The sequence below is a fragment of the Somniosus microcephalus genome, unplaced genomic scaffold (genome assembly GCF_052327205.1).
Source record: "Somniosus microcephalus isolate GS21.2 unplaced genomic scaffold, FLI_Smic_1.0 unresolved_chr3, whole genome shotgun sequence".
Classification (NCBI taxonomy): domain Eukaryota; kingdom Metazoa; phylum Chordata; class Chondrichthyes; order Squaliformes; family Somniosidae; genus Somniosus; species Somniosus microcephalus.
Window position 1 is genome coordinate 1336154 of NW_028225181.1, and position 23520 is coordinate 1359673.

The window sequence follows — 23520 nt, forward strand, 5'->3', positions numbered from 1 at the left end:
TTGATCGCTTTTATAGCTTTTTTTGCGGTGTTGGGGGGAATCTGGAAGCGGGGCTGTTGTGGATCTTCTGATTCGCTCATTTTTGGTAAAGTATTGTTGATCTTAGAATAAGCTTTTCTGGGGCCCCGGGTTTGGTGTTTCCCTCTCCCTGTTCGCGAACTTTCCCGGTCCCCCTCTCCGACCCCGTGGTCCCTGGGCCTCGGCTTCTGGGTTCACCCTTCTCAGGTCTGGGTCTGTGAGCCGCTGTTTCCCGGTGCCTTCGGGCTGTTCCCCTCCCCCTCAGAGGTCTCTGTGCCTCTGTCTCGGCCTGGCTCCTCGGGCCTTTCCCTGGCTTCAGTCTCCCTCCCTGGGCCCTGTACTCACAGTCTTGGTTTGCTTCTGGAAGCCTTCTGGTTGCTCCCCTTCTCCTCAGAGGTCTCTGGGCCTGGCTCCTCGGGCCTTTCCCGGGCTTTCTAGCCCAGCCGCCGCTCGGGTTGTGCCTCGTTCGCCGTTCGGGTGCTGGACTGCGGTCGTCGCTCGGGTGCTGGACTGCGGCCGCACTGTAAATACTGACACACCCCCGGGGACACTCTGTAAATGCTGACACACCCCCGGGGATACTCTGTAAATATTGACACACCCCCGGGGATACGCTGTAAATACTGACACACTCCCGGGGATGCACTGTAAATACTGACACCCCCCCGGGGACACTCTGTAAATACTGACACACCCCCGGGGATACTCTGTAAATACTGACACACTCCCGGGGATACTCTGTAAATACAGATGCACCCCCGGGGATACTTTGTAAATACTGACACACCCCCGGGGACACTCTGTAAATACAGACACATTACCGGGAATACTCTGTACATACAGACACACCCCCGGGGATACTCTGTAAATGCTGACACTCCCCCGGGGATACTCTATAAATACTGACACACCCCCGGGGATACTCTGAAAATACTGACACACCCCCGGGGATACACTGTAAGTACTGACACACTCCCGGGTGTCCTCTGTAGATACTGAAACACCCCCGGGGGTAATCTGTAAATACTGACACACCCCCAGGGACAATCTGTAAATACTGACACACCCCCGGGGATACTCTATAAACACTGACACACCCACGGGGATACTCTGTAAATACTTACACACCCCCGGGGACACTCTGTAAATACTGACACACCCCCGGGGACACTCTGTAAATATTGACACACTCCCGGGGACACTCTGTAAATACTGACACACCCCCGGGGACCCACTGCAAATACTGACACACTCCCGGGGACACTCTGTAAATAAGGACACACTCCCGGGGACCCTCTGTAAATACTGACACACCCCTGTGGACCCTCTGCAAATACTGACACTCTCCTGTGGACCCTCTGTAAATAATGACACACTCACGTGGACGCTCTGTAAATATTGACACACTCCCTGGGACCCTCTGTAAATACTGACTGACTCCCGGGGACTCTCTGTAAATAATGACAAACACCCGGGGACCCTCTGCAAATACTGACACAGCCCCAGAGACACTTGTAAATACTGAGACACTCGCGTGGACTCTCTGTAAATACTGACACACTCCCTGGGACCCTCTGTAAATACTGACACACTCCTAGGGAACCTCTGTAAATACTGACACACTCCCTGGGACCCTCTGTAAATACTGACACACTCCCAGGGACACTCTGTAAATACTGACACACTCCTGGGGGCACTCTGTAAATACTGACACACTCCCCGGGACACTCTGTAATTACTGACACACTCCCGGGGACCCTCTGTAAATACTGACACACTCCCAGAGACACTCTGTAAGTACTGACACACCTCCGGGGATACTCTGTAATTACTGACACACCCCCAGGGATACTCTGTAAATACTGACACACTCCCAGGGATACTCCGTAAATACTGACACACCCCCGTGGACACTCTGTATATATTGACACACCCCGGGGATACTCTGCAAATACTGACACACCCCCGGGGACTCTCTGTAAATAGTGACACACCCCCGGGGATACTCTGTAAATACTGACACACCCCCGGGGATACTCTGTAAATGCTAACACTCCCCCGGGGATACTCTATAAATACTGACACACCCCCGGGGATACTCTGTAAATACTGACACACTCCCAGGGATACTCCGTAAATACTGACACACCCCCGTGGACACTCTGTATATATTGACACACCCCGGGGATACTCTGCAAATACTGACACACCCCCGGGGACTCTCTGTAAATAGTGACACACCCCCGGGGATACTCTGTAAATACTGACACACCCCCGGGGATACTCTGTAAATGCTGACACTCCCCCGGGGATACTCTATAAATACTGACACACCTCCGGGGATACTCTGTAAATACTGACACACCCCCGGGGATACTCTGTAAATACTGACACACCCCCGGGATACTCTGTAAATACTGACACACCCCCGGGGATACGCTGTAAATACTGACACACTCCCGGGGATACACTGTAAATACTGACACACCCCCGGGGACACTCTGTAAATGCTGACACACCCCCGGGGATACTCTGTAAATACTGACACACCCCCGGGGATACGCTGTAAATACTGACACACTCCCGGGGATGCACTGTAAATACTGACACACCCCCGGGGACACTCTGTAAATACTGACACACCCCCGGGGATACTCTGTAAATACTGACACACTCCCGGGGATACTCTGTAAATACTGACACACCCCCGGGGATACTTTGTAAATACTGACACACCCCCGGGGACACTCTGTAAATACAGACACATTACCGGGAATACTCTGTACATACAGACACACCCCTGGGGATACTCTGTAAATGCTGACACTCCCCCGGGGATACTCTATAAATATTGACACACCCCCGGGGATACTCTGAAAATACTGACACACCCCCGGGGATACACTGTAAGTACTGACACACTCCCAGGTGTCCTCTGTAGATACTGAAACACCCCCGGGGGTAATCTGTAAATACTGACACACCCCCGGGGACAATCTGTAAATACTGACACACCCCCGGGGATACTCTGTAAACACTGACACACCCACGGGGATACTCTGTAAATACTGACACACCCCCGGGGATACACTGTAAATACTGACACACTGCCGGGGATACTCTGTAATTACTGACACACCCCCGGGGCTACTCTGTAAATACTGACACAGTCCCGGAGGCACTCTGTAAATACTGACACACCCCCGGGGATACTCTGTATATACTGACACACCCCCGGGGATACTCTGTATATACTGACCCCCCGCGGGGATACTGTGTAAATACTGACACACCCCCGGGGACACTCTGTAAACACTAACACACCCCCGGGGACACATTGTAAATACTGACACACCCCCGGGCACACTCTGTAAATACTAACACACCCCCGGGGATACTCTGTAAATACTGACACACCCCCGGGGATACTCTGTAAATACTGACACACCCCCGGGGACACTCTGTAAATAATGACACCCTCCCGGGGATACTCTGTAAATACTGACACATCCCCGGGGATACTCTGTAAATGCTGACACTCCCCCGGGGATACTCTATAAATACTGACACACCCCCGGGGACACTCTGTAAATACAGACACATTCCCGGGAATACTCTTTACATACAGACACACTCCCGGGGATAAACTGTAAATACTGAGACACTCCCGGGGATACTCTGTAAATGCTGAAACACCCCCGCAGATACTCTGTAAATACTGACACACTCCCGGGGATACTCTGTAAATACTGACACACACCCGGGGATACTTTGTAAATACTGACACACCCCCGGGGACACTCTGTAAATATAGACACATTACCGGGAATACTCTGTACATACAGACACACTCCCGGGGATAAACTGTAAATACTGAGACACTCCCGGGGATACTCTGTAAATGCTGAAACACCCCCGCAGATACTCTGTAAATACTGACACACTCCCGGGGATACTCTGTAAATACTGACACACTCCCGGGGATACTCTGTAAATACTGACACACCCCCGGGGATACTTTGTAAATACTGACACACCCCCGGGGATACTCTGAAAATACTGACACACCCCCGGGGATACACTGTAAGTACTGACACACTCCCGGGTGTCCTCTGTAGATACTGAAACACCCCCGGGGGTAATCTGTAAATACTGACACACCCCCGGGGACAATCTGTAAATACTGACACACCCCCGGGGATACTCTGTAAACACTGACACACCCACGGGGTACTCTGTAAATACTGACACACCCCCGGGGATACACTGTAAATACTGACACACTGCCGGGGATACTGTGTAATTACTGACACACCCCCGGGGCTACTCTGTAAATACTGACACAGTCCCGGAGGCACTCTGTAAATACTGACACACCCCCGGGGATACTCTGTATATACTGACACAACCCCGGGGATACTCTGTATATACTGACCCCCCGCGGGGATACTGTGTAAATACTGACACACCCCCGGGGACACTCTGTAAACACTAACACACCCCCGGGGACACTTTGTAAATACTGACACACCCCCGGGCACACTCTGTAAATACTAACACACCCCCAGGGATACTCTGTAAATACTGACACACCCCCGGGGATACTCTGTAAATACTGACACCCTCCCGGGGATACTCTGTAAATACTGACACATCCCCGGGGATACTCTGTAAATGCTGACACTCCCCCGGGGATACTCTATAAATACTGACACACCCCCGGGGACACTCTGTAAATACAGACACATTCCCAGGAATACTCTTTACATACAGACACACTCCCGGGGATAAACTGTAAATACTGAGACACTCCCGGGGATACTCTGTAAATGCTGAAACACCCCCGCAGATACTCTGTAAATACTGACACACTCCCGGGAATACTCTGTAAATACTGACACACCCCCGGGGATACTTTGTAAATACTGACACACCCCCGGGGACACTCTGTAAATACAGACACATTACCGGGAATACTCTGTACATACAGACACACCCCCGGGGATACTCTGTAAATGCTGACACTCCCCCGGGGATACTCTATAATTACTGACACACCCCCGGGGATACTCTGAAAATACTGACACACCCCCGGGGATACACTGTAAGTACTGACACACTCCCGGGTGTCCTCTGTAGATACTGATACACCCCTGGGGATAATCTGTAAATACTGACACACCCCCGGGGACAATCTGTAAATACTGACACACCCCCGGGGATACTCTGTAAACACTGACACACCCACGGGGATACTCTGTAAATACTGACACACCCCCGGGGATACTCTGTAAATACTGACACACTCCCGGGGATACTCTGTAATTACTGACACACCCCCGGGGCTACTCTGTAAATACTGACACAGTCCCGGAGGCACTCTATAAATACTGACACATCCCCGGGGATACTCTGTAAATGCTGACACTCCCCCGGGGATACTCTATAAATACTGACACACCCCCGGGGACACTCTGTAAATACAGACACATTCCCGGGAATACTCTTTACATACAGACACACTCCCGGGGATAAACTGTAAATACTGAGACACTCCCGGGGATACTCTGTAAATGCTGAAACACCCCCGCAGATACTCTGTAAATACTGACACACTCCCGGGGATACTCTGTAAATACTGACACACACCCGGGGATACTTTGTAAATACTGACACACCCCCGGGGACACTCTGTAAATATAGACACATTACCGGGAATACTCTGTACATACAGACACACTCCCGGGGATAAACTGTAAATACTGAGACACTCCCGGGGATACTCTGTAAATGCTGAAACACCCCCGCAGATACTCTATAAATACTGACACACTCCCGGGGATACTCTGTAAATACTGACACACCCCCGGGGATACTTTGTAAATACTGACACACCCCCGGGGATACTCTGAAAATACTGACACACCCCCGGGGATACACTGTAAGTACTGACACACTCCCGGGTGTCCTCTGTAGATACTGAAACACCCCTGGGGATAATCTGTAAATACTGACACACCCCCGGGGACAATCTGTAAATACTGACACACCCCCGGGGATACTCTGTAAACACTGACACACCCACGGGGATACTCTGTAAATACTGACACACCCCCGGGGATACTCTGTAAATACTGACACACTCCCGGGGATACTCTGTAGATACTGAAACACCCCTGGGGATAATCTGTAAATACTGACACGCCCCCGGGGACAATCTGTAAATACTGACACACCCCCGGGGATACTCTGTAAACACTGACACACCCACGGGGATACTCTGAAAATACTGACACACCCCCGGGAATACACTGTAAGTACTGACACACTCCCGGGTGTCCTCTGTAGATACTGAAACACCCCTGGGGATAATCTGTAAATACTGACACACCCCCGGGGACAATCTGTAAATACTGACACACCCCCGGGGATACTCTGTAAACACTGACACACCCACGGGGATACTCTGTAAATACTGACACACCCCCGGGGATACTCTGTAAATACTGACACACTCCCGGGGATACTCTGTAATTACTGACACACCCCCGGGGCTACTCTGTAAATACTGACACAGTCCCGGAGGCACTCTGTAAATACTGACTCCCCCGCGGGGATACTGTGTATATACTGACACACCCCCGGGGACACTCTGTAAACACTAACACACCCCCGGGGACACTTTGTAAATACTGACACACCCCCGGGCACACTCTGTAAATACTGACACACCCCCGGGGATACTCTGTAAATACTGACACACCCCCGGGGATACTCTGTAAATACTGACACACCCCCGGGGACACTCTTTACATACAGACACACTCCCGGGGATAAAGTGTAAATACTGAGACACTCCCGGGGATACTCTGTAAATACTGACACACCCCCGGGGATACTCTGTAAATGCTGACACTCCCCCGGGGATACTCTATAAATACTGACACACCCCCGGGGACACTCTGTAAATACAGACACATTCCCGGGAATACTCTTTACATACAGACACACTCCCGGGGATAAAGTGTAAATACTGAGACACTCCCGGGGATACTCTGTAAATGCTGAAACACCCCTGCAGATACTCTGTAAATACTGACACACTCCCGGGGATACTCTGTAAATACTGACACACCCCCGGGGATACTTTGTAAATACTGACACACCCCCGGGGACACTCAGTAAATACAGACACATTACCGGGAATACTCTGTACATACAGACACACCCCCGGGGATACTCTGTAAATGCTGACACTCCCCCGGGGATACTCTATAATTACTGACACAACCCCGGGGATACTCTGAAAATACTGACACACCCCCGGGGATACACTGTAAGTACTGACACACTCCCGGGTGTCCTCTGTAGATACTGAAACACCCCCGGGGGTAATCTGTAAATACTGACACACCCCCGGGGACAATCTGTAAATACTGACACACCCCCGGGGATACTCTGTAAACACTGACACACCCACGGGGATACTCTGTAAATACTGACACACCCCCGGGGATACACTGTAAATACTGACACACTGCCGGGGATACTCTGTAAATACTGATACACCCCCGGGGATACTTTGTAAATACTGACACACCCCCGGGGACACTCTGTAAATACAGACACATTACCGGGAATACTCTGTACATACAGACACACCCCCGGGGATACTCTGTATATACTGACCCCCCGCGGGGATACTGTGTAAATACTGACACACCCCCGGGGACACTCTGTAAACACTAACACACCCCCGGGGACACTTTGTAAATACTGACACACCCCCGGGCACACTCTGTAAATACTAACACACCCCCGGGGAAACTCTGTAAATACTGACACACCCCCGGGGATACTCTGTAAATACTGACACACCCCCGGGGACACTCTGTAAATAATGACACCCTCCCGGGGATACTCTGTAAATACTGACACATCCCCGGGGATACTCTGTAAATGCTGACACTCCCCCGGGGATACTCTATAAATACTGACACACCCCCGGGGACACTCTGTAAATACAGACACATTCCCGGGAATACTCTTTACATACAGACACACTCCCGGGGATAAACTGTAAATACTGAGACACTCCCGGGGATACTCTGTAAATGCTGAAACACCCCCGCAGATACTCTGTAAATACTGACACACTCCCGGGAATACTCTGTAAATACTGACACACCCCCGGGGATACTTTGTAAATACTGACACACCCCCGGGGACACTCTGTAAATACAGACACATTACCGGGAATACTCTGTACATACAGACACACCCCCGGGGATACTCTGTAAATGCTGACACTCCCCCGGGGATACTCTATAATTACTGACACACCCCCGGGGATACTCTGAAAATACTGACACACCCCCGGGGATACACTGTAAGTACTGACACACTCCCGGGTGTCCTCTGTAGATACTGAAACACCCCTGGGGATAATCTGTAAATACTGACACACCTCCGGGGACAATCTGTAAATACTGACACACCCCCGGGGATACTCTGTAAATACTGACACACCCCCGGGGATACTCTGTAAATACTGACACACTCCCGGGGATACTCTGTAATTACTGACACACCCCCGGGGCTACTCTGTAAATACTGACACAGTCCCGGAGGCACTCTGTAAATACTGACACACCCCCGGGGATACTCTGTATATACTGACACAACCCCGGGGATACTCTGTATATACTGACTCCCCCGCGGGGATACTGTGTATATACTGACACACCCCCGGGGACACTCTGTAAACACTAACACACCCCCGGGGACACTTTGTAAATACTGACACACCCCCGGTCACACTCTGTAAATACTGACACACCCCCGGGGATACTCTGTAAATACTGACACACTCCCAGAGACACTCTGTAAGTACTGACACACCTCCGGGGATACTCTGTAATTACTGACACACCCCCAGGGATACTCTGTAAATACTGACACACTCCCAGGGATACTCCGTAAATACTGACACACCCCCGTGGACACTCTGTATATATTGACACACCCCGGGGATACTCTGCAAATACTGACACACCCCCGGGGACTCTCTGTAAATAGTGACACACCCCCGGGGATACTCTGTAAATACTGACACACCCCCGGGGATACTCTGTAAATGCTGACACTCCCCCGGGGATACTCTATAAATACTGACACACCCCCGGGGATACTCTGTAAATACTGACACACTCCCAGGGATACTCCGTAAATACTGACACACCCCCGTGGACACTCTGTATATATTGACACACCCCGGGGATACTCTGCAAATACTGACACACCCCCGGGGACTCTCTGTAAATAGTGACACACCCCCGGGGATACTCTGTAAATACTGACACACCCCCGGGGATACTCTGTAAATGCTGACACTCCCCCGGGAATACTCTATAAATACTGACACACCTCCGGGGATACTCTGTAAATACTGACACACCCCCGGGGATACTCTGTAAATACTGACACAGCCCCGGGATACTCTGTAAATACTGACACACCCCCGGGGATACGCTGTAAATACTGACACACTCCCGGGGATACACTGTAAATACTGACACACCCCCGGGGACACTCTGTAAATGCTGACACACCCCCGGGGATACTCTGTAAATATTGACACACCCCCGGGGATACGCTGTAAATACTGACACACTCCCGGGGATGCACTGTAAATACTGACACACCCCCGGGGACACTCTGTAAATACTGACACACCCCCGGGGATACTCTGTAAATACTGACACACTCCCGGGGATACTCTGTAAATACTGATACACCCCCGGGGATACTTTGTAAATACTGACACACCCCCGGGGACACTCTGTAAATACAGACACATTACCGGGAATACTCTGTACATACAGACACACCCCCGGGGATACTCTGTATATACTGACCCCCCGCGGGGATACTGTGTAAATACTGACACACCCCCGGGGACACTCTGTAAACACTAACACACCCCCGGGGACACTTTGTAAATACTGACACACCCCCGGGCACACTCTGTAAATACTAACACACCCCCGGGGAAACTCTGTAAATACTGACACACCCCCGGGGATACTCTGTAAATACTGACACACCCCCGGGGACACTCTGTAAATAATGACACCCTCCCGGGGATACTCTGTAAATACTGACACATCCCCGGGGATACTCTGTAAATGCTGACACTCCCCCGGGGATACTCTATAAATACTGACACACCCCCGGGGACACTCTTTAAATACAGACACATTCCCGGGAATACTCTTTACATACAGACACACTCCCGGGGATAAACTGTAAATACTGAGACACTCCCGGGGATACTCTGTAAATGCTGAAACACCCCCGCAGATACTCTGTAAATACTGACACACTCCCGGGAATACTCTGTAAATACTGACACACCCCCGGGGATACTTTGTAAATACTGACACACCCCCGGGGACACTCTGTAAATACAGACACATTACCGGGAATACTCTGTACATACAGACACACCCCCGGGGATACTCTGTAAATGCTGACACTCCCCCGGGGATACTCTATAATTACTGACACACCCCCGGGGATTCTGAAAATACTGACACACCCCCGGGGATACACTGTAAGTACTGACACACTCCCGGGTGTCCTCTGTAGATACTGAAACACCCCTGGGGATAATCTGTAAATACTGACACACCTCCGGGGACAATCTGTAAATACTGACACACCCCCGGGGATACTCTGTAAACACTGACACACCCCCGGGGATACTCTGTAAATACTGACACACTCCCGGGGATACTCTGTAATTACTGACACACCCCCGGGGCTACTCTGTAAATACTGACACAGTCCCGGAGGCACTCTGTAAATACTGACACACCCCCGGGGATACTCTGTATATACTGACACAACCCCGGGGATACTCTGTATATACTGACTCCCCCGCGGGGATACTGTGTATATACTGACACACCCCCGGGGACACTCTGTAAACACTAACACACCCCCGGGGACACTTTGTAAATACTGACACACCCCCGGGCACACTCTGTAAATACTGACACACCCCCGGGGATACTCTGTAAATACTGACACACACCCAGAGACACTCTGTAAGTACTGACACACCTCCGGGGATACTCTGTAATTACTGACACACCCCCAGGGATACTCTGTAAATACTGACACACTCCCAGGGATACTCCGTAAATACTGACACACCCCCGTGGACACTCTGTATATATTGACACACCCCGGGGATACTCTGCAAATACTGACACACCCCCGGGGACTCTCTGTAAATAGTGACACACCCCCGGGGATTCTCTGTAAATACTGACACACCCCCGGGGATACTCTGTAAATGCTGACACTCCCCCGGGGATACTCTATAAATACTGACACACCCCCGGGGATACTCTGTAAATACTGACACACTCCCAGGGATACTCCGTAAATACTGACACACCCCCGTGGACACTCTGTATATATTGACACACCCCGGGGATACTCTGCAAATACTGACACACCCCCGGGGACTCTCTGTAAATAGTGACACACCCCCGGGGATACTCTTTAAATACTGACACACCCCCGGGGATACTCTGTAAATGCTGACACTCCCCCGGGAATACTCTATAAATACTGACACACCTCCGGGGATACTCTGTAAATACTGACACACCCCCGGGGATACTCTGTAAATACTGACACACCCCCGGGATACTCTGTAAATACTGACACACCCCCGGGGATACGCTGTAAATACTGACACACTCCCGGGGATACACTGTAAATACTGACACACCCCCGGGGACACTCTGTAAATGCTGACACACCCCCGGGGATACTCTGTAAATATTGACACACCCCCGGGGATACGCTGTAAATACTGACACACTCCCGGGGATGCTCTGTAAATACTGACACAGCCCCGGGATACTCTGTAAATACTGACACACCCCCGGGGATACTCTGTAAATACTGACACACTCCCGGGGATACTCTGTAAATACTGATACACCCCCGGGGATACTTTGTAAATACTGACACACCCCCGGGGACACTCTGTAAATACAGACACATTACCGGGAATACTCTGTACATACAGACACACCCCCGGGGATACTCTGTATATACTGACCCCCCGCGGGGATACTGTGTAAATACTGACACACCCCCGGGGACACTCTGTAAACACTAACACACCCCCGGGGACACTTTGTAAATACTGACACACCCCCGGGCACACTCTGTAAATACTAACACACCCCCGGGGAAACTCTGTAAATACTGACACACCCCCGGGGATACTCTGTAAATACTGACACACCCCCGGGGACACTCTGTAAATAATGACACCCTCCCGGGGATACTCTGTAAATACTGACACATCCCCGGGGATACTCTGTAAATGCTGACACTCCCCCGGGGATACTCTATAAATACTGACACACCCCCGGGGACACTCTTTAAATACAGACACATTCCCGGGAATACTCTTTACATACAGACACACTCCCGGGGATAAACTGTAAATACTGAGACACTCCCGGGGATACTCTGTAAATGCTGAAACACCCCCGCAGATACTCTGTAAATACTGACACACTCCCGGGAATACTCTGTAAATACTGACACACCCCCGGGGATACTTTGTAAATACTGACACACCCCCGGGGACACTCTGTAAATACAGACACATTACCGGGAATACTCTGTACATACAGACACACCCCCGGGGATACTCTGTAAATGCTGACACTCCCCCGGGGATACTCTATAATTACTGACACACCCCCGGGGATTCTGAAAATACTGACACACCCCCGGGGATACACTGTAAGTACTGACACACTCCCGGGTGTCCTCTGTAGATACTGAAACACCCCTGGGGATAATCTGTAAATACTGACACACCTCCGGGGACAATCTGTAAATACTGACACACCCCCGGGGATACTCTGTAAACACTGACACACCCCCGGGGATACTCTGTAAATACTGACACACTCCCGGGGATACTCTGTAATTACTGACACACCCCCGGGGCTACTCTGTAAATACTGACACAGTCCCGGAGGCACTCTGTAAATACTGACACACCCCCGGGGATACTCTGTATATACTGACACAACCCCGGGGATACTCTGTATATACTGACTCCCCCGCGGGGATACTGTGTATATACTGACACACCCCCGGGGACACTCTGTAAACACTAACACACCCCCGGGGACACTTTGTAAATACTGACACACCCCCGGGCACACTCTGTAAATACTGACACACCCCCGGGGATACTCTGTAAATACTGACACACACCCAGAGACACTCTGTAAGTACTGACACACCTCCGGGGATACTCTGTAATTACTGACACACCCCCAGGGATACTCTGTAAATACTGACACACTCCCAGGGATACTCCGTAAATACTGACACACCCCCGTGGACACTCTGTATATATTGACACACCCCGGGGATACTCTGCAAATACTGACACACCCCCGGGGACTCTCTGTAAATAGTGACACACCCCCGGGGATTCTCTGTAAATACTGACACACCCCCGGGGATACTCTGTAAATGCTGACACTCCCCCGGGGATACTCTATAAATACTGACACACCCCCGGGGATACTCTGTAAATACTGACACACTCCCAGGGATACTCCGTAAATACTGACACACCCCCGTGGACACTCTGTATATATTGACACACCCCGGGGATACTCTGCAAATACTGACACACCCCCGGGGACTCTCTGTAAATAGTGACACACCCCCGGGGATACTCTTTAAATACTGACACACCCCCGGGGATACTCTGTAAATGCTGACACTCCCCCGGGAATACTCTATAAATACTGACACACCTCCGGGGATACTCTGTAAATACTGACACACCCCCGGGGATACTCTGTAAATACTGACACACCCCCGGGATACTCTGTAAATACTGACACACCCCCGGGGATACGCTGTAAATACTGACACACTCCCGGGGATACACTGTAAATACTGACACACCCCCGGGGACACTCTGTAAATGCTGACACACCCCCGGGGATACTCTGTAAATATTGACACACCCCCGGGGATACGCTGTAAATACTGACACACTCCCGGGGATGCTCTGTAAATACTGACACACCCCCGGGGACACTCTGTAAATACTGACACACCCCCGGGGATACTCTGTAAATACTGACACACTCCCGTTGATACTCTGTAAATACTGATACACCCCCGGGGATACTTTGTAAATACTGACACACCCCCGGGGACACTCTGTAAATACAGACACATTACCGGGAATACTCTGTACATACAGACACACCCCCGGGGATACTCTGTAAATGCTGACACTCCCCCGGGGATACTCTATAAATACTGACACACCCCCAGGGATACTCTGAAAATACTGACACACCCCCGGGGATACACTGTAAGTACTGACACACTCCCGGGTGTCCTCTGTAGATACTGAAACACCCCCGGGGGTAATCTGTAAATACTGACACACCCCCGGGGACAATCTGTAAATACTGACACACCCCCGGGGATACTCTATAAACACTGACACACCCACGGGGATACTCTGTAAATACTTACACACCCCCGGGGACACTCTGTAAATACTGACACACCCCCGGGGACACTCTGTAAATATTGACACACTCCCGGGGACACTCTGTAAATACTGACACACCCCCGGGGACCCACTGCAAATACTGACACACTCCCGGGGACACTCTGTAAATAAGGACACACTCCCGGGGACCCTCTGTAAATACTGACACACCCCCGTGGACCCTCTGCAAATACTGACACTCTCCTGTGGACCCTCTGTAAATAATGACACACTCACGTGGACGCTCTGTAAATATTGACACACTCCCTGGGACCCTCTGTAAATACTGACTGACTCCCGGGGACTCTCTGTAAATAATGACAAACACCCGGGGACCCTCTGCAAATACTGACACAGCCCCAGAGACACTTGTAAATACTGAGACACTCGCGTGGACTCTCTGTAAATACTGACACACTCCCTGGGACCCTCTGTAAATACTGACACACTCCTAGGGAACCTCTGTAAATACTGACACACTCCCTGGGACCCTCTGTAAATACTGACACACTCCCAGGGACACTCTGTAAATACTGACACACTCCTGGGGGCACTCTGTAAATACTGACACACTCCCCGGGACACTCTGTAATTACTGACACACTCCCGGGGAACCTCTGTAAATACTGACACACTCCCAGAGACACTCTGTAAGTACTGACACACCTCCGGGGATATTCTGTAATTACTGACACACCCCCAGGGATACTCTGTAAATACTGACACACTCCCAGGGATACTCCGTAAATACTGACACACCCCCGTGGACACTCTGTATATATTGACACACCCCGGGGATACTCTGCAAATACTGACACACCCCCGGGGACTCTCTGTAAATAGTGACACACCCCCGGGGATACTCTGTAAATACTGACACACCCCCGGGGATACTCTGTAAATGCTGACACTCCCCCGGGGATACTCTATAAATACTGACACACCCCCGGGGATACTCTGTAAATACTGACACACTCCCAGGGATACTCCGTAAATACTGACACACCCCCGTGGACCCTCTGTATATATTGACACACCCCGGGGATACTCTGCAAATACTGACACACCCCCGGGGACTCTCTGTAAATAGTGACACACCCCCGGGGATACTCTGCAAATACTGACACACCCCCGGGGATACTCTGTAAATGCTGACACTCCCCCGGGGATACTCTATAAATACTGACACACCTCCGGGGATACTCTGTAAATACTGACACACCCCCGGGGATACTCTGTAAATACTGACACACCCCCGGGATACTCTGTAAATACTGACACACCCCCGGGGATACGCTGTAAATACTGACACACTCCCGGGGATACACTGTAAATACTGACACACCCCCGGGGACACTCTGTAAATGCTGACACACCCCCGGGGATACTCTGTAAATATTGACACACCCCCGGGGATACGCTGTAAATACTGACACACTCCCGGGGATGCACTGTAAATACTGACACCCCCCCGGGGACACTCTGTAAATACTGACACACCCCCGGGGATACTCTGTAAATACTGACACACTCCCGGGGATACTTTGTAAATACTGACACACCCCCGGGGACACTCTGTAAATACAGACACATTACCGGGAATACTCTGTACATACAGACACCCCCCCGGGGATACTCTGTAAATGCTGACACTCCCCCGGGGATACTCTATAAATACTGACACACCCCCGGGGATACACTGTAAGTACTGACACACTCCCGGGTGTCCTCTGTAGATACTGAAACACCCCCGGGGGTAATCTGTAAATACTGACACACCCCCGGGGACTATCTGTAAATACTGACACACCCCCGGGGATACTCTATAAACACTGACACACCCACGGGGATACTCTGTAAATACTTACACACCCCCGGGGACACTCTGTAAATACTGACACACCCCCGGGGACACTCTGTAAATATTGACACACTCCCGGGGACACTCTGTAAATACTGACACACCCCCGGGGACCCACTGCAAATACTGACACACTCCCGGGGACACTCTGTAAATAAGGACACACTCCCGGGGACCCTCTGTAAATACTGACACACCCCCGTGGACCCTCTGCAAATACTGACACTCTCCTGTGGACCCTCTGTAAATAATGACACACTCACGTGGACGCTCTGTAAATATTGACACACTCCCTGGGACCCTCTGTAAATACTGACTGACTCCCGGGGACTCTCTGTAAATAATGACAAACACCCGGGGACCCTCTGCAAATACTGACACAGCCCCAGAGACACTTGTAAATACTGAGACACTCGCGTGGACTCTCTGTAAATACTGACACACTCCCTGGGACCCTCTGTAAATACTGACACACTCCTAGGGAACCTCTGTAAATACTGACACACTCCCTGGGACCCTCTGTAAATACTGACACACTCCCAGGGACACTCTGTAAATACTGACACACTCCTGGGGGCACTCTGTAAATACTGACACACTCCCCGGGACACTCTGCAATTACTGACACACTCCCGGGGACCCTCTGTAAATACTGACACACTCCCAGAGACACTCTGTAAGTACTGACACACCTCCGGGGATACTCTGTAATTACTGACACACCCCCAGGGATACTCTGTAAATACTGACACACTCCCAGGGATACTCCGTAAATACTGACACACCCCCGTGGACACTCTGTATATATTGACACACCCCGGGGATACTCTGCAAATACTGACACACCCCCGGGGACTCTCTGTAAATAGTGACACACCCCCGGGGATACACTGTAAATACTGACACACCCCCGGGGATACTCTGTAAATGCTAACACTCCCCCGGGGATACTCTATAAATACTGACACACCCCCGGGGATACTCTGTAAATACTGACACACTCCCAGGGATACTCCGTAAATACTGACACACCCCCGTGGACACTCTGTATATATTGACACACCCCGGGGATACTCTGCAAATACTGACACACCCCCGGGGACTCTCTGTAAATAGTGACACACCCCCGGGGATACTCTGTAAATACTGACACACCCCCGGGGATACTCTGTAAATGCTGACACTCCCCCGGGGATACTCTATAAATACTGACACACCTCCGGGGATACTCTGTAAATACTGACACACCCCCGGGGATACTCTGTAAATACTGACACACCCCCGGGATACTCTGTAAATACTGACACACCCCCGGGGATACGCTGTAAATACTGACACACTCCCGGGGATACACTGTAAATACTGACACACCCCCGGGGACACTCTGTAAATGCTGACACACCCCCGGGGATACTCTGTAAATATTGACACACCCCCGGGGATACGCTGTAAATACTGACACACTCCCGGGGATGCACTGTAAATACTGACACACCCCCGGGGACACTCTGTAAATACTGACACACCCCCGGGGATACTCTGTAAATACTGACACACTCCCGGGGATACTCTGTAAATACTGATACACCCCCGGGGATACTTTGTAAATACTGACACACCCCCGGGGACACTCTGTAAATACAGACACATTACCGGGAATACTCTGTACATACAGACACACCCCCGGGGATACTCTGTAAATGCTGACACTCCCCCGGGGATACTCTATAAATACTGACACACCCCCGGGGATACTCTGAAAATACTGACACACTCCCAGGGATACTCCGTAAATACTGACACACCCACGTGGACACTCTGTATATATAGACACACCCCGGGGATACTCTGCAAATACTGACACACCCCCGGGGACTCTCTGTAAATAGTGACACACCCCCGGGGATACTCTGTAAATACTGACACACCCCCGGGGATACTCTGTAAATGCTGACACTCCCCCGGGGATACTCTATAAATACTGACACACCCCCGGGGATACTCTGTAAATACTGACACACCCCCGGGGATACTCTGTAAATGCTGACACACCCCCGGGATACTCTGTAAATACTGACACACCCCCGGGGATACGCTGTAAATACTGACACACTCCCGGGGATACACTGTAAATACTGACACACCCCCGTGGACACTCTGTAAATGCTGACACACCCCCGGGGATACTCTGTAAATACTGACACACCCCCGGGGATACGCTGTAAATACTGACACACTCCCGGGGATGCACTGTAAATACTGACACACCCCCGGGGACACTCTGTAAATACTGACACACCCCCGGGGATACTCTGTAAATACTGACACACTCCCGGGGATACTCTGTAAATAATGACACACCCCCGGGGATACTTTGTAAATACTGACACACCCCCGGGGACACTCTGTAAATACAGACACATTACCGGGAATACTCTGTACATACAGACACACCCCTGGGGATACTCTGTAAATGCTGACACTCCCCCGGGGATACTCTATAAATACTGACACACCCCCGGGGATACTCTGAAAATACTGACACACCCCCGGGGATACACTGTAAGTACTGACACACTCCCGGGTGTCCTCTGTAGATACTGAAACACCCCCGGGGGTAATCTGTAAATACTGACACACCCCCGGGGACAATCTGTAAATACTGACACACCCCCGGGGATACTCTGTAAACACTGACACACCCACGAGGATATTCTGTAAATACTGACACACCCCCGGGGATACACTGTAAATACTGACACACTGCCGGGGATACTCTGTAATTACTGACACACCCCCGGGGCTACTCTGTAAATACTGACACAGTCCCGGAGGCACTCTGTAAATACTGACACACCCCCGGGGAAAACTCTTTATATACTGACACACCCCCGGGGATACTCTGTATATACTGACCCCCCGCGGGGATACTGTGTAAATACTGACACACCCCCGGGGACACTCTGTAAACACTAACACACCCCCGGGGACACATTGTAAATACTGACACACCCCCGGGCACACTCTGTAAATATTAACACACCCCCGGGGATACTCTGTAAATACTGACACACCCCCGGGGATACTCTGTAAATACTGACACACCCCCGGGGACACTCTGTAAATAATGACACCCTCCCGGGGATACTCTGTAAATACTGACACATCCCCGGGGATACTCTGTAAATGCTGACACTCCCCCGGGGATACTCTATAAATACTGACACACCCCCGGGGACACTCTGTAAATACAGACACATTCCCGGGAATACTCTTTACATACAGACACACTCCCGGGGATAAACTGTAAATACTGAGACACTCCCGGGGATACTCTGTAAATGCTGAAACACCCCCGCAGATACTCTGTAAATACTGACACACTCCCGGGGATACTCTGTAAATACTGACACACACCCGGGGATACTTTGTAAATACTGACACACCCCCGGGGACACTCTGTAAATATAGACACATTACCGGGAATACTCTGTACATACAGACACACTCCCGGGGATAAACTGTAAATACTGAGACACTCCCGGGGATACTCTGTAAATGCTGAAACACCCCCGCAGATACTCTATAAATACTGACACACTCCCGGGGATACTCTGTAAATACTGACACACCCCCGGGGATACTTTGTAAATACTGACACACCCCCGGGGATACTCTGAAAATACTGACACACCCCCGGGGATACACTGTAAGTACTGACACACTCCCGGGTGTCCTCTGTAGATACTGAAACACCCCCGGGGGTAATCTGTAAATACTGACACACCCCCGGGGACAATCTGTAAATACTGACACACCCCCGGGGATACTCTGTAAACACTGACACACCCACGGGGTACTCTGTAAATACTGACACACCCCCGGGGATACACTGTAAATACTGACACACTGCCGGGGATACTGTGTAATTACTGACACACCCCCGGGGCTACTCTGTAAATACTGACACAGTCCCGGAGGCACTCTGTAAATACTGACACACCCCCGGGGATACTCTGTATATACTGACACAACCCCGGGGATACTCTGTATATACTGACCCCCCGCGGGGATACTGTGTAAATACTGACACACCCCCGGGGATACTCTGTAAACACTAACACACCCCCGGGGACACTTTGTAAATACTGACACACCCCCGGGCACACTCTGTAAATACTAACACACCCCCGGGGATACTCTGTAAATACTGACACACCCCCGGGGATACTCTGTAAATACTGACACCCTCCCGGGGATACTCTGTAAATACTGACACATCCCCGGGGATACTCTGTAAATGCTGACACTCCCCCGGGGATACTCTATAAATACTGACACACCCCCGGGGACACTCTGTAAATACAGACACATTCCCAGGAATACTCTTTACATACAGACACACTCCCGGGGATAAACTGTAAATACTGAGACACTCCCGGGGATACTCTGTAAATGCTGAAACACCCCCGCAGATACTCTGTAAATACTGACACACTCCCGGGAATACTCTGTAAATACTGACACACCCCCGGGGATACTCTGTATATACTGACCCCCCGCGGGGATACTGTGTAAATACTGACACACCCCCGGGGACACTCTGTAAACACTAACACACCCCCGGGGACACATTGTAAATACTGACACACCCCCGGGCACACTCTGTAAATATTAACACACCCCCGGGGATACTCTGTAAATACTGACACACCCCCGGGGATACTCTGTAAATACTGACACACCCCCGGGGACACTCTGTAAATAATGACACCCTCCCGGGGATACTCTGTAAATACTGACACATCCCCGGGGATACTCTGTAAATGCAGACACTCCCCCGGGGATACTCTATAAATACTGACACACCCCCGGGGACACTCTGTAAATACAGACACATTCCCGGGAATACTCTTTACATACAGACACACTCCCGGGGATAAACTGTAAATACTGAGACACTCCCGGGGATACTCTGTAAATGCTGAAACACCCCCGCAGATACTCTGTAAATACTGACACACTCCCGGGGATACTCTGTAAATACTGACACACACCCGGGGATACTTTGTAAATACTGACACACCCCCGGGGACACTCTGTAAATATAGACACATTACCGGGAATACTCTGTACATACAGACACACTCCCGGGGATAAACTGTAAATACTGAGACACTCCCGGGGATACTCTGTAAATGCTGAAACACCCCCGCAGATACTCTATAAATACTGACACACTCCCGGGGATACTCTGTAAATACTGACACACCCCCGGGGATACTTTGTTAATACTGACACACCCCCGGGGATACTCTGAAAATACTGACACACCCCCGGGGATACACTGTAAGTACTGACACACTCCCGGGTGTCCTCTGTAGATACTGAAACACCCCCGGGGGTAATCTGTAAATACTGACACACCCCCGGGGACAATCTGTAAATACTGACACACCCCCGGGGATACTCTGTACACACTGACACACCCACGGGGTACTCTGTAAATACTGACACACCCCCGGGGATACACTGTAAATACTGACACACTGCCGGGGATACTGTGTAATTACTGACACACCCCCGGGGCTACTCTGTAAATACTGACACAGTCCCGGAGGCACTCTGTAAATACTGACACACCCCCGGGGATACTCTGTATATACTGACACAACCCCGGGGATACTCTGTATATACTGACCCCCCGCGGGGATACTGTGTAAATACTGACACACCCCCGGGGACACTCTGTAAACACTAACACACCCCCGGGGACACTTCGTCAATACTGACACACCCCCGGGCACACTCTGTAAATACTAACACACCCCCGGGGATACTCTGTAAATACTGACACACCCCCGGGGATACTCTGTAAATACTGACACCCTCCCGGGGATACTCTGTAAATACTGACACATCCCCGGGGATACTCTGTAAATGCTGACACTCCCCCGGGGATACTCTATAAATACTGACACACCCCCGGGGACACTCTGTAAATACAGACACATTCCCAGGAATACTCTTTACATACAGACACACTCCCGGGGATAAACTGTAAATACTGAGACACTCCCGGGGATACTCTGTAAATGCTGAAACACCCCCGCAGATACTCTGTAAATACTGACACACTCCCGGGAATACTCTGTAAATACTGACACACCCCCGGGGATACTTTGTAAATACTGACACACCCCCGGGGACACTCTGTAAATACAGACACATTACCGGGAATACTCTGTACATACAGACACACCCCCGGGGATACTCTGTAAATGCTGACACTCCCCCGGGGATACTCTATAATTACTGACACACCCCCGGGGATACTCTGAAAATACTGACACACCCCCGGGGATACACTGTAAGTACTGACACACTCCCGGGTGTCCTCTGTAGATACTGAAACACCCCTGGGGATAATCTTTAAATACTGACACACCCCCGGGGACAATCTGTAAATACTGACACACCCCCGGGGATACTCTGTAAACACTGACACACCCACGGGGATACTCTGTAAATACTGACACACCCCCGGGGATACTCTGTAAATACTGACACACTCCCGGGGATACTCTGTAATTACTTACACACCCCCGGGGCTACTCTGTAAATACTGACACAGTCCCGGAGGCACTCTGTAAATACTGACACATCCCCGGGGATACTCTGTAAATGCTGACACTCCCCCGGGGATACTCTATAAATACTGACACACCCCCGGGGACACTCTGTAAATACAGACACATTCCCGGGAATACTCTTTACATACAGACACACTCCCGGGGATAAACTGTAAATACTGAGACACTCCCGGGGATACTCTGTAAATGCTGAAACACCCCCGCAGATACTCTGTAAATACTGACACACTCCCGGGAATACTCTGTAAATACTGACACACCCCCGGGGATACTTTGTAAATACTGACACACCCCCGGGGACACTCTGTAAATACAGACACATTACCGGGAATACTCTGTGCATACAGACACAC